Consider the following 12,700-nt stretch of genomic DNA (forward strand, 5'->3'; position numbering starts at 1 on the left):
TGAGAGACGCTCCCCCCACCCCCCCCCAAAGCCACCCCCGCCCGCTTGCTCTGTCTCTCTGGTTCAGGTCTGAGGAATGACTGCAGAGGGGATGAGGAGCCTTCAGAAGTGCCAGCACCGTGGGGGTCCGATGCCCGCCTGAGGGAGGCTTGTACCATCCTGCAGCCCATCAGGCCCATCTTCTGAGCTCGGTTGTTGACTCCCAGGCTCCAGCTTCAAGCCAGGGTCTTGGCTTAGCTTCCATCACCACCGTCCTGAGCCATGTGAGCTTTTAATAAGAAAATTGATTTGGCCCCAGGCTTAATCCCTTAGGTGTATTTTTTTCTAGGACAGCAAGTTCATAGCTCTGCAATGTCTGATTTAGATGTTTTGAAAATGTACTCTTTGACAAGGCTTAATTAAAGAGAATTGCACCTAGATGGGAACACTCTACCATTTCCATAACAAACACTATTATTTCCAGGAGTGATAAATTTTTTTGTTCTATTGATGTCTTTTATGGTGATGTCATAAAAAGCAGATTATGACTTCTCGTTATGAGGCAGATGGAAAAGAAGATGCATTTTGATTACCACAGAGAGGAATATGTTCTTTTCAAACGATCCCTTAATAGCCAGTGAGGGCTGGGCTGGACCTGAATGTGAGGTCCAAGCAAATGACCTTTTCATGGGTCTGACTTTATGGCAGCTTCTTTTGTATGTTTTAAAACGAGATTCATCAAATGCGAAACTGATTGTTCAGTTTGGCCAGAAATGAAGGTTCCAGAGATTATACATCTTTCTGAAAATTATTAGTAACAATTAGCAAAACTCATTTACTGAGTCTCTTAATTTAGTAACAAAAAACTAGGCTTCATTTTTTAAAAATCCATTATAATTAAATAGCACATTTATAAAGTGTGTTGAGAATCATTCACTCAAATACAGATTTCATATTATAAGAGCTATATATTCTTTACTGTTACAAATTGAGAAAGGATCATCTTTTGCTATACTTAAAAACAAAACGAAAAGCCAGCCCTGTTTTCTCCCATATGAGCACTTTCCCCCATGTCTTTAATTATTTTTTAAAATGCCATATTAAATGACTTCATATTTCTTAAGCTTTGATTGTAACATAAGCTACTTAACCAGATTTTAATGTCGAACATTTACTTTTTTCAAGTTTTAAAATTTTATGTAAGTAACACTGAAATAAATTTGTGTAACTTCCTTAGAGAAAACCTTTGTCTGTGTTGCTAATTAACTTTCCCAGAATCAGCACAGGAAGCAAATTTCCTGGGTCAAAGTATTTAAAAAACGAACTTCTAAGAAATTTGTATCAATTTGTACTTCGTGTATGAACAAAGTATATGTCAAATGTACCTGTCAGCGTTTGCTGGGCAGAAGTGCGGCAGGCAGCAGCGCCTTGTTTCAGTTCCATGCCGTTGATTTGTGAGCAGAGGCTGAGACTGCCGGCCCCGAGGCCTCTCGGGGAGGCCTTGGACGCCTCAACTGTCAGAGACAGGCTCCTTGCTGAGTTTGAGTAGCTCTCAGCCCCAGGAACATTTTGGAATAATTCCATTTAAATTCTGAGCTTTGGTAAAAAATACAGTGCTCTGCTTATGGAATTAGTTTTGCTTCTTCCTCCACCTTTGGAATTACTAGCCCAGACCTACCAGATCTAAAAGGGGATTAGACCTCCTGTGATTTCAATTTGACTTAAGAAATAATCGTGTCATATGCAAATCCGTGAAACCCAAAGTAGACATTTCTTCCTCCTTTTTTTTTTTTTTAATTTTAAAGCTGATTTCATAGAGAGTCAATTACCCTGAGCAGATTATGTTTTTAGTTTGGACTAATTATCCATGAATCGGACATATTGGAGGAACCTCTCTGTCGGTGTCCATGGAAGGGAGAATCCAGCCAGGGAGGGAAGCACATTACTGCAGGAAAAGGGAACTTCAAAGACAGGCTGAAAAGCCAGAAGGGAAACCGAGGCTTGTAACATATTTGCAGAATGAAACTGGGTGGGGAGGCAAAAAAGCAGAAGCAATTAATTCATTTCTGTGGGAATTAATTCATGAGTGTTTACCCTGAACTCTCCGGTCCCTTCCTTTGTTGCAGGTCCAATGCTCCTTGTGCTCTGCACACCTAATTAATTAGAACACGAGTTGCCTTCCTTTGCCAAGGGTGCATAATTTATCATGTCAGGCCCCTGAAACCATCTTCGGTAACTTTTTTGAAATGTATGCAGATTACTTGTTGCTAGCTCCTGTGCAAAGTGATGAAAATGCACTTTTTTTTAAAAAACCAGGGGTAGGTGGGCATTTTACGGACAGACAGTTGAAATAGAGAAGCAGTGTTAGGTTTCCAATTTTCTGGGCTCAAGTCCACACAGTGTGACTGTGATCAGGGCCTCGGTTTCCCCATTTATGGTTACCTGCCTTGGGGTGAGGGTGCTTGAATTAGGTGGTGGCTGAGGGAGCCCTCACGGCTCTGTCCCAAGGCAGCCCAGGATGATTCTCCTCACTGAGTCCCTATTTCTTCAAGGCCAGAGCTGTGTTTCCCAGCAGACAGCTTGCACCGAGGCTCAGGACATCAAAAAAAGGAAGGAAGCTCTATTTTCATGAACTGATTCCATGGACTTTGCAACCATGGAAGTCCCGCAAAAGGCTGTTTTGACTTCATTGTGGTTTAAGTTTGGTTTGTGCTACAGTTTGGCGGTCCCGTATTCTTTTCACAGCTGAGAGCCTTTAGAGGACCCAGTTGATCCTTCATTAGCCTGAGGATTCTATGCAGGATGAGACTGCTAATAGGAATCTAGCAGCGCAGGGGTGTGAAAACCATTTGAAATGTCTTTTATCCAATGCTACAGGGTTTCCAAATGAAGACCTCTTGCTTCCTGTGGCGTTTCCAAGTCAGGACGGGGGATTTTCTCAGTATAAAGTAATGTAAATATGCTTCTGGTGCCATCAGTGGGAGCTCCCTAACCAGAGGGATCTCACAGCCTCAGGCAGGTTCTCTGGGGCTGGAAACACAGAAGAGGCCATCTTTTCCTGTTTTAGTTGCTTTTCTATTTGGAGCAACATTTCAAAAATGTCTTGTTAATTTTCAGCCGTGGGATTTGGGGATAAATGTGAAGAGGAGTTCTCCTCATTTTTTTTTTTCTATTTGTGGGAATCTGTTGACCATCCTGCAGCTATTTTATTGGAAGTCTCTAGCCTCTGGGAGGTATCAAAATATTAATGCTGGAATGAGCTTGCCACAGTCTATCACGGTTCCCAAGTGCATGTCTTGCATCAAGGTTATTTAATATTTTCCATTAACGAAAGCCAAAGCTGTGCTGATGTCACGGTTTGGGTCTTCATTGTCCCCTGAGTCTCCTGTTTTGAAGACTTGGTCTCCAGCTGATGGTGTGATTAGGACTTGGTGGAAACCCTAGGAGGTGCAGCCCCACGGAGGAAGTCAGGTCAGTAGGAATGTGCCCTTGATGGGTTTACTGGGCCCCACCCCCTCCCCTCTCCCTTTGCTTCACACCTGCCACAAGATGAGCCGTCTTGCTCCTAGCCTTGGTGCTCTACCTTGGAAAAGTCCCAAAGCAATGGAGCCGAGCAGCCATGGACTGAACCCCCTGAAACCAAGAGCCAAAATAAATCTTTCCTCCTTCTAAATTGATTTTCCCAGGTATTTTGTCACAGTGGCAGCTGACTAGCACAGCTGGGGAAATCTTTATGGAGCCAAATGAATCACTCCCCGAGGAGAGAGCTACCTGGATCTCGCAAGTGTGCCTCCTTGGAGGGGAGCCCTTCTCAGTTATGTTCCCAGTTCTCACCTGAGCCGGGCTGCAGGAGATGCACACACCGAGGAAATGGCAGGGCCCAGAGGAGGGAAGGTGACCGGGCTGAGCTGCCAATATCTGATCCTGGGTCACAGGCGGGACTCTTGGCTGGCGGGGTATTTATTTAATAATCTCCACTCAATTCCTAACCTTTTAAAAGGCAGTGATTTCACATTAAAAAAAAAAAAATGAACGTTCAGCTTCATTTGAGAAAGAATTCCTGACAACCCTTAGCTGGCCTTTCCCATGGCCACGGCTTCCAGGGCTGCTGGGGCGGCTCTCAGTGTGGCTGGGACCTGGGCTCTGGGTGTCTTTGCTCCCTGCTTCCTTCCCGCTGAGCGAACCCAGTCTTGTCCTGTGGCTCTGCAAGCGAGGCCCTGGCCCTACACCAGTGTTGTGGACACCAGTCTGGGCAAGTCCTTTTCCCTTTCTAAACCTGATTTTTCTGTATGTAAAATGAGGAGCTGGATACAACAGGGTCCTTAATCTCAGATTTCATGACTCAGGGATGATTAGACATTTAAAAATACTTACTTTGGATATACAGTAAAGTGCAATTGTATAGTTTGTCTTCAGTTGTAGTTTGGATCTGTGATGTACCCCAAAGCTCTCATGTCTTGAGGGCTTGGTCCCTAATGCAGCATTCAGAGCTGGGGCTTTGGGAAGTGACTGCATCAGGAGGACTCCGGCCTCATGAATGGGTTAATGAGTTCATGGATTCACAGCTGAATGGACCATTGGGAGGTGGTGGGAACTGCAGGATCCTAGTTGAATGAAGAGGGCTCTTGGGATTATGCCCCTGGGGACTGTATCTTGCCCTGGGCTCCTTCCTTTCTCTTTCTCTCTCTCTGCTTCACCATGAGCTGAACAGCTTTTCTCCAGCTTCTCCTTCTGCCGTGATGGTCAGCTTCCCTGAGGTCCAAAGCAATGGAGAGAGCCAACTGTGGATTGAAACCTCTGAAACCATGAGCCAGAATAAATCTTTCCTCCTTCAGATGATCTCTCAGATACTTAGCTACAGCGAGAGAAAGCTAACACATTTTCTTTGAAGAATTCTAAAATTCATGCATTATTTACAAAGTCATTTGTAATTTGATGCAGTGGGACCAAGACTCCCAGGAGCTTGGAGGATCAAGGGAGAACAGAGGGCTAGTTCTGCTGTGGGGTTCGTCTCCACCCTTCTAGCCAGCCAGGAGGATGCAGGGATGGGGCCATTCATGGCTGCTGAGAAGCCAACAGAGAGCAGAGTGGGTAGGGTCATACTGTGCCCTTCAAGGACACAACACAAGTGACCTGAAGACCTCCCCATAGGTCAGGCCCACCTCTTCATGGCTCTGCACCTCCTAAGAGCAGCACACGGGGAGTAAGTATCTAACCCATGGGGGGACACTTCAAACCGTAGCCATATGCTCTCTGGTCTCAAGGAACTTTCACTGAGGGAGAAGATAAAGCATGCACTTAAGACTCCTCCTGGAAGAGGAGATGAGTGTCTTTGCCTCCTTTATTCCACTTTAAGGGCCATTCATTTTGATGTCTGGGTCTTTGTTGAGAAACAGGGAGAAATGATTTAAAAACAAATTTGGAAAAACACAAAGCTGAGGGTAAAGTGTGTCCCCTGTCAGGCTGATTTTTCTGAGCATGTTCTCTTTCTCCTCTGACCCCTGTGTGTGGCCCTTGTCATAAGCTGCCTGGTGAGAACTTTCATTTTTTATTTTTTAAAAATTTGTTCTTATTAGTTTTACATGTAGTAGAATGTATTTTGACATATTACACATATATGGAGTCTGACTAATTACTCTTCTGGTTGTACATAATGTAGAATTATATATATAGGTAGGTTTCATAGCTTAGCTATTATAAATTGAGCTGATATAAACATTGATGTGACTGTGTCACTGTAGTATGCTTATTTTAAGTCCTTTGGTATAAACCAAGGAGTGGGATTACTGGGGCAAATGTGGTTCCATTCCAAGTTTTCTGAGGAATCTCCATACTGCTTTCTGGAGTGGCTGCACCAAGTTGCAGTCTCACAAGCAACGTATGAGTGTGCCTTTTCCCCACATCCATCCTTGCCAACTTTTTATTGTTACTTGTATTCCTGATAATTGACATTCTGACTGGAATGAGGTGACATCTCAGTGTAGTTTTAATTTGCATTTCTCTAATTGCTAGAGATGTGGAACATTTTTTCTCTTTTCAGGTTGATTCCATTTTATTTATTGATACTTGATTTCACTTCTTAAGCTTTAGGAGTCTTGTTGAGGAATTTAGTTCCTAAGATGACACGATGGAGATTTGGGCCTACTTTTTCTTCTAATAGGCACAGGGTCTCTGATCTAATGCATATGTCCTTGATCCACTTTGAGTTGAGTTTTGTGCAGGGTGAGGAGATGGGTTTAATTTCATTTTGTCACACATAGATTTTCCAGTTTTCTCAGACTGTTGAAGAATCTATCTTTTCTTCAATGTATGTTTATGGTGCCTTTTTCTAGAATGAGATAACTGTATTTATGTGCTCTGTGTCTTCATGTCTGTTTTGGTGCCAATATCATGCCATGTTACTCTATAGCTCTGTAGTATAATTTAAGATCTAATATTGTGATGCCTCCTACTTCACTTTTCTTTCTAAGGATTGTTTTGGCTATTCTGGGTCTCTTATTTTTCCAAATTAATTTTATGACAGCCTTTTCTTTTTCTATGAGGAATGTCATTGGGATTTTAATAGGAATTGCACTAAATCTGCATAATGCTTTTGGTAGTATGGCCATTTTGACAATGTTAATTCTGCTTATCCAAGAGCATGGGAAATCTTTTCATTTTCTAAGGTTTTCTTCAATTCCTTTCTTAAGTGTTCTGTAATTTTCATTGTAGAGGTTTTTCACCTCTTTTGTTAGATTGATTCCCAAATGTTTTAATTTTTTTGAGGCTATTGTGAATGGGGTAGTTTTCCCAATTTCCCTTTGAGTAGATTCATCACTGATGTATAGGAATACAATTGATTTGCGGGTGTTAATTTTATATCCTACTACTTTGCTGAATTTACTTATGGTGGAATTTTTGGGGTCTTCTAAATATAGAATCATGTTGTAGGCAAATAGAAATAGTTTGAGTTCTTCTTTTCCTATTTGAATCTCTTTTTTTTTTTAAAGAGAGAGAGAGAGAGAGAGAGAGAGAGAATTTTTTTTTTAATATTTATTTTTTAGTTTTCGGCGGACACAACATCTTTGTTTGTATGTGGTGCTGAGGATCGAACCCGGGCCGCATGCATGCCAGGCGAGCATGCTACCGCTTGAGCCACATCCCCAGCCCCTATTTGAATCTCTTTAATTTCTTTTTTATACTGTCTAATTCTCTGGGTAGAGTTTAAAGGATAATGTTGAATAAAAGTGATGAAAGAGGGCATTTTTTTCTTGTTCCAGTTTTTAGAGGGAATGGTTTTAATTTTTCTCTATTTAGAATAATGTTGGCTTTGGGTTTAGCATATATAGCTTTTACAATGTTGAGGTATATTCCTACTATCCCTAGTTTTCCTAGTATTTCAAACATTAAGTCATGTTGTATTTTTCTGCATTTGTTGAGATAATCATATAATTCTTGTCTTTAAGTTTATTAATGAGATGAATTATGTTTATTGATTTCCTTATATCGAGCCAACCTTGCATCCCTGGGATAAACCTTACTTGATCTAGGTGCACTGTCTTTTTAATATGTTTTTGTATGTGATCTGCCAGAATTTTATTGAGAACTTTTTCATCTATGTTCATCAGGGATATTGGTCTGAAGTCTTTTTTCCTTGATGTATCTTTGTCTAGTTTTGGTATCAGGGTGATACTAGCTTCATAGAATGAGTTTGGAAGGGTCCCCTCCTTTTCTATTTCATGGAATTATTTGAGGAATATTGATGTTAATTCTTCCTTGAAGGTCTTGTAAAACTCAGCTGAGAATCTGTCTGATCCTGGACTTTTCTTAGTTGGTAGGCTTTTTCATGTGTCTTTTATTTCATTACTTGAAATTGATCTGTTTAAATAATGTATGTCCTCCTGATTTAGTTTGGGTAGGTCATATGTCTTTAAAAATTTGCTGATGTCTTCAAGAATTTATATTTTATTGGAGTATAAATTTTCAAAATAGTTCCTGATTATCATATGTATTTCAATAGTGTCTGGCATGATATTTCCTCTTTCCTCATGAATTTTAGTAATTTGCATTTTCTTTCTCTTTGTTAGCATGGCTGAGGGTTTATCATTTTTATGTATTTTTTTCAAAGAACCATCTTTATTTGTTTTGTCAGTTTTTTGAATTATTTCAATTTCATTAATTTGAGCTCTGATTTTAATTATTTCCTGTTTTCTACTGCTTTGGGGGTTGATTTATTCTTTTTCTAGGGCTTTGAGATATAATATTTTTTTTTGTGTGTGTGTGGTTTCAGGCATTTATTGAGTGTGTTGGAGTGGATCCCCCATGGAGAAGGGGGTAATAACTGTATATAAGCACTTATTTTTCAAGTCCATTTGATAGAGCTTTTTATAAATTTTGGCAACATCATCCAAGAAAGAAAAATATCACATATACATAACATAACATATAGACATACATAAACATAGAAATAGATCTTTCATCTTTCATTATGTTTTTTTTTTAGTTATACATAGACACAATATCTTTATTTTGTTTATTTATTTTTATGTGGTGCTGAGGATTGAGCCCAGGGCCTCACATGTGCAAGGCAGGCACTTTGCCACTGAGCCACAACCCCAGCCCTTTCATTTGAGATATAATATTAAGTTATATGTTTGGCTATTTTCTATTCTTTTAATAAATGAACTCAATGCAATGAACCTTCTTTTTAGAACTGCCTTCATAGTGTCCTGGAGATTTTGATATGTTGTGTCACTTTTCTCATTTACTTCTAAGTATTTTTAAAAATTTTATACCTGATTTCTTCAGCTAACCATTGGTCATTCAATAGTGTATTATTTAGTCTCCAGGTGTTAGAGTAGCTTCTATTTTTTATTTTATCATTGATTTCTAATTTCATTCCATTATGACTGATAGAATTTAAGGTATTATCTCTATTTTTTGTATTTTCTAAGAGTTTCTTTGTGACATAAGATATGATCTATTTTAGAGAAAGATCCATGTGCTTCTGGGAAGAAAGTGCATTCAATCATTGATAGATAAAATACTCTGTATATGTCTGTTAAGTCTAAGTTATTGATTGTATTATTTAGTTCTATAGTTTCTTTGTTTAGTTTTGTTTGGAGGATCTACCCAGTGGTTAGAGAGGTGTTTTAAAGTTGCCCAGTATTATTGTGTTGTGGTCTATTCGATTCTTGAAATTGAGAAGGATTTGTTTGATGCATATAGATGCTCCATTGTTTGGGGCATAAATAGTTATAATTGTTATATCTTATTAATGTATAATTCCTTTAAGCAATTTGAAATGTTCTTTTTTTTTTTTTTGGTCCCTTCTGATCAACTTTGGATGGAAGTCCACTTTATCTGATAGATCTTAAATTTGGTCTTTTCATGTTATCCAGTAATTCTTGAAAGTTCTATTCATGGTCTCTTAACAACTTCTCTCCATGGTCAACTTTATTTTCAAGATTATATATTTTTTCTTTATTGCCTGAAACTCTGTCTTCTAAGTTTTCTAGTCTTTTGGTGATGCTTTCCATTGAGTTTTTACTTTGGCCTATTGATCCCTTCATTTTGAGGATTTCTGCTTCATTTCTTTTCAGAATCTCTATATCATTACTGAAGTGATATTTCACCTTCTGAATTTTATCTCTGATTTCACTCCTTACATTGTCCTTTACCTCATGGATCAGTTTAACTATATACATTCTAAACTCCTTCTCTGACATTTCTTCTACTATGGTGGAAGACATTGGAGCATCTTCATTTGTTTGAGGTGCTTTGCTTCCTTGTTTTTTCATGTTGTTTGTGTGTCTTTCCATCTAGTAGTGTGTATATGAGCATCATTTCTACCCTGTAGACTTAGAGTGTCCCTGAGGGTTTGCAGTACCTCACCTTTAATGGGGAGGCAAATAATAACAGCAACCCATGCAAAGAATACACAGCCTTAAACCAAGTAGCCCCTAATGTGACATCTACAGTCTTGTTGAAGTAAACAGTAATGATGTGTCCAGTTGTTGCCTATAATAAAACAGTAAGTTAGAAAAAGGGTTTACAATTTCAAATGGTGGACAAAGAAAGAACAGAAGTGGTATAGGATGTAATGTTTATGAGGAAGGAGGAGAGAAGATAGAAGTAAAAACATATAGGAAGAGTCTAAGAGGGAAGAATAGAGGCTGGCTGTTAGCAGGAGAAAAGAGACATAGAGCACCAAGGGAAACAGATAAGTGAGAGAAAAAATTACATAAAGTAAAAATTTTAAAAATATTAAAAATAGAAGGAAAAAAGTAAAAAATAAAAGAGTACAAAACAAAACTAAAATATACTATCCAGTCCTCAATAAACTGATGTTTGAAAAATAATTGGTTTAAAAATGGAGGAAATGTGACAGAAAAAAGAAAAAGAAAGGAAGAAATCTCCATTGAAAATTGAATAATTGTTTTTGTTAGAATTCAAGAGTTTCTCAGCTTCCCCTCTCAGCAGTTAGGTGGGGTTGTCTGGAGTATGGTACTTGCTCCACTCTCAGGGTCAGGTTGCTGGGGTAGGAGGATTATTACTGGGGGTGGAACTTGGAGGCAGGTGTAGGCTTAGGTATGCTCCATTCCATTTGCTGAATGCCAATTGGTCTGGGGATTTTAAGTCAGTGCACCTCCAGGGCCCAGCAATTGTCCATCCATGCTGGAAGACTGTACCCCAGGAATCTTCTTTGGATTCTACTCATGTGGTGTAGGAGCTTGTTCTTAGCCCACTATGTCACTTGCAGACCCCATGATTCCTGGTCTCTGATTCAGTCTCCTAACTCAATCTCTTCTGCCTCCTCCCATGCAGATTCCTGGTCAGGAGCTTCTCTCCCAGCCTGTCTTCCAAGCTGCCAGATTGGAAGGGATGGGGAAGCCAAGTGGGATTCCACAACCAGCACTCCCCTGTATAAACCTCTCTCCTTGCTTGGTTTTCTCCTGGTCACTTAGGCACACTCTGTGTCATGTTGTGTGGGTTTGCCTGGCTTGTTTTTTGAGCCAGATTTGGGTCTGCCAGAAATCAGCTCCCCTAGCTGCAGGCCCCAACCTGCTACTGCAAGATGATTCCTTCCGCTGTCTTCTGCATGCCTCCAGGAGAGATGGTGGCTTCTTTCCCACACAAGGATATTATGCAGAGCAGCTTACTATTTATTTGGGCAATGACTCTGATCTCTAAATTCTCTGTATCTTGACATGCTTCAGTCCTCCCAAGATTGGGGGCTCCTTTAATTCCCTATTGCTTAACTGTGTTCACAGAGGGAGCTTTTTGATTTGTGCCTCCAGCCATTGCAGCGGCTGTGAGGCAGAGGACCTTTTCCTTGTTTAATTATATTTGATCTCCTGAGTCCCCGATCTGTTTCAAGTGTCCAGTCTTGAATTGCAGTAACGTTCCCCCTATTTCCTGTCCATTCACCACCTTGCTGAAAAGCTGTCTGTCTGCTTTTATTGGTTTCATGCCATGCAGCAGCCAGGGAAGAGACCTCACTATTCCGCCATAATCCCCTCGTCTCAGGATTTTCCCTATCTGCGTATTCCTCTCTCCAACTCTGGTGCAACCTACTTCACCAGTGAGCCATGGGGGCTCTGGACAGTGAGGGTTTAGTCACTATTTGTGGGGTGCGTGACGAGGGATAACTGAAGAAAACAGAGCTGAAGGCCTAGCAAGCACCATTTACGCTGATGGAGCCCAGCCCTCTCCTTGATTTCTTCGGCTTCTCACATTGAGTCCCTCTTGCCAGCAGCAGAGCTGGTGAACCGTCCCACCCTCAGGCACACAGGTCAGGCCAGGTCTTGCCGGGCTGATGGGGATTTAATTGTCAAGATTGTCTTTCCCTTGTGTTCCAGAGGCTAAGCAACGGATGAGTTCTCTGAGAACATTTCCCATTTCCTTTCCTAGGTGCACTGGAGGGATGAGCTGGGTTGGTCACTTTATCTTCCTTATCTGAAATACTATAGCCAAACATCTGACCAGTTAAGGATGAAGGGCAGGTTGAGGAGGGAGAAAGCTGGGCCATGCACATCACGTCTAAGGAACCATCTATTTAACTTCTTGAACTACTTCTTACTGGGCAAAAGCAAGATAGAGTTTATGTTAGACACCCTGGCTATTTCTGACTCTGCCTTGCTAGGAATAAACTACTTGAATGGTGAATCAATTGCCTAACTGTTTTACATCATTTCTATGATCATAAAACTAAAAGCAACTATTCTCACTTAACATGTACTATTTACGATGCTGGGTAGGTTATGTAAGTTTTCTTATTTGGTCTGATCAGCAAACCAATGCTCTGCATTTTTGTCTCTATGGATGTTAAAGCTGAGGCTCTGAGACATTAAGCCAGTTCTGTCAGAGGCAGAGCTGGGAATGACATGCTGATATTCTGCCCTGAAGCCAACACCCTCCTCCCTCAGTGATCCTCTTCTTTGTGAGAATGAGCTGGTCGGTCCACAGTAGGTCAGTCATGGCCAAAGTCTTCCTGGTCAAATCTTCCCTCCCCTAGACAGACCCATGTTAATTTGGAAAGACCATGATTTTGTTCTGATGGATGAAAATGATTTGATGAGTCTGTGTTCTGTGGGTAAAAGCGGGCTCTACCTGCATCAGACATCTGTTCTCCCTTCACAGCATCATTCTGAGACTGAATAAAAATGCAGAGGGCACACAATTTTAGCTCATCACAATTTTTACTTTTAGAACACTTTTGCAAATGGTGCTGGAGGAGGTA

Source organism: Marmota marmota, unplaced genomic scaffold, assembly GCF_001458135.2.
Source record: "Marmota marmota marmota unplaced genomic scaffold, marMar, whole genome shotgun sequence".
NCBI classification, from domain to species: Eukaryota; Metazoa; Chordata; class Mammalia; order Rodentia; family Sciuridae; genus Marmota; species Marmota marmota.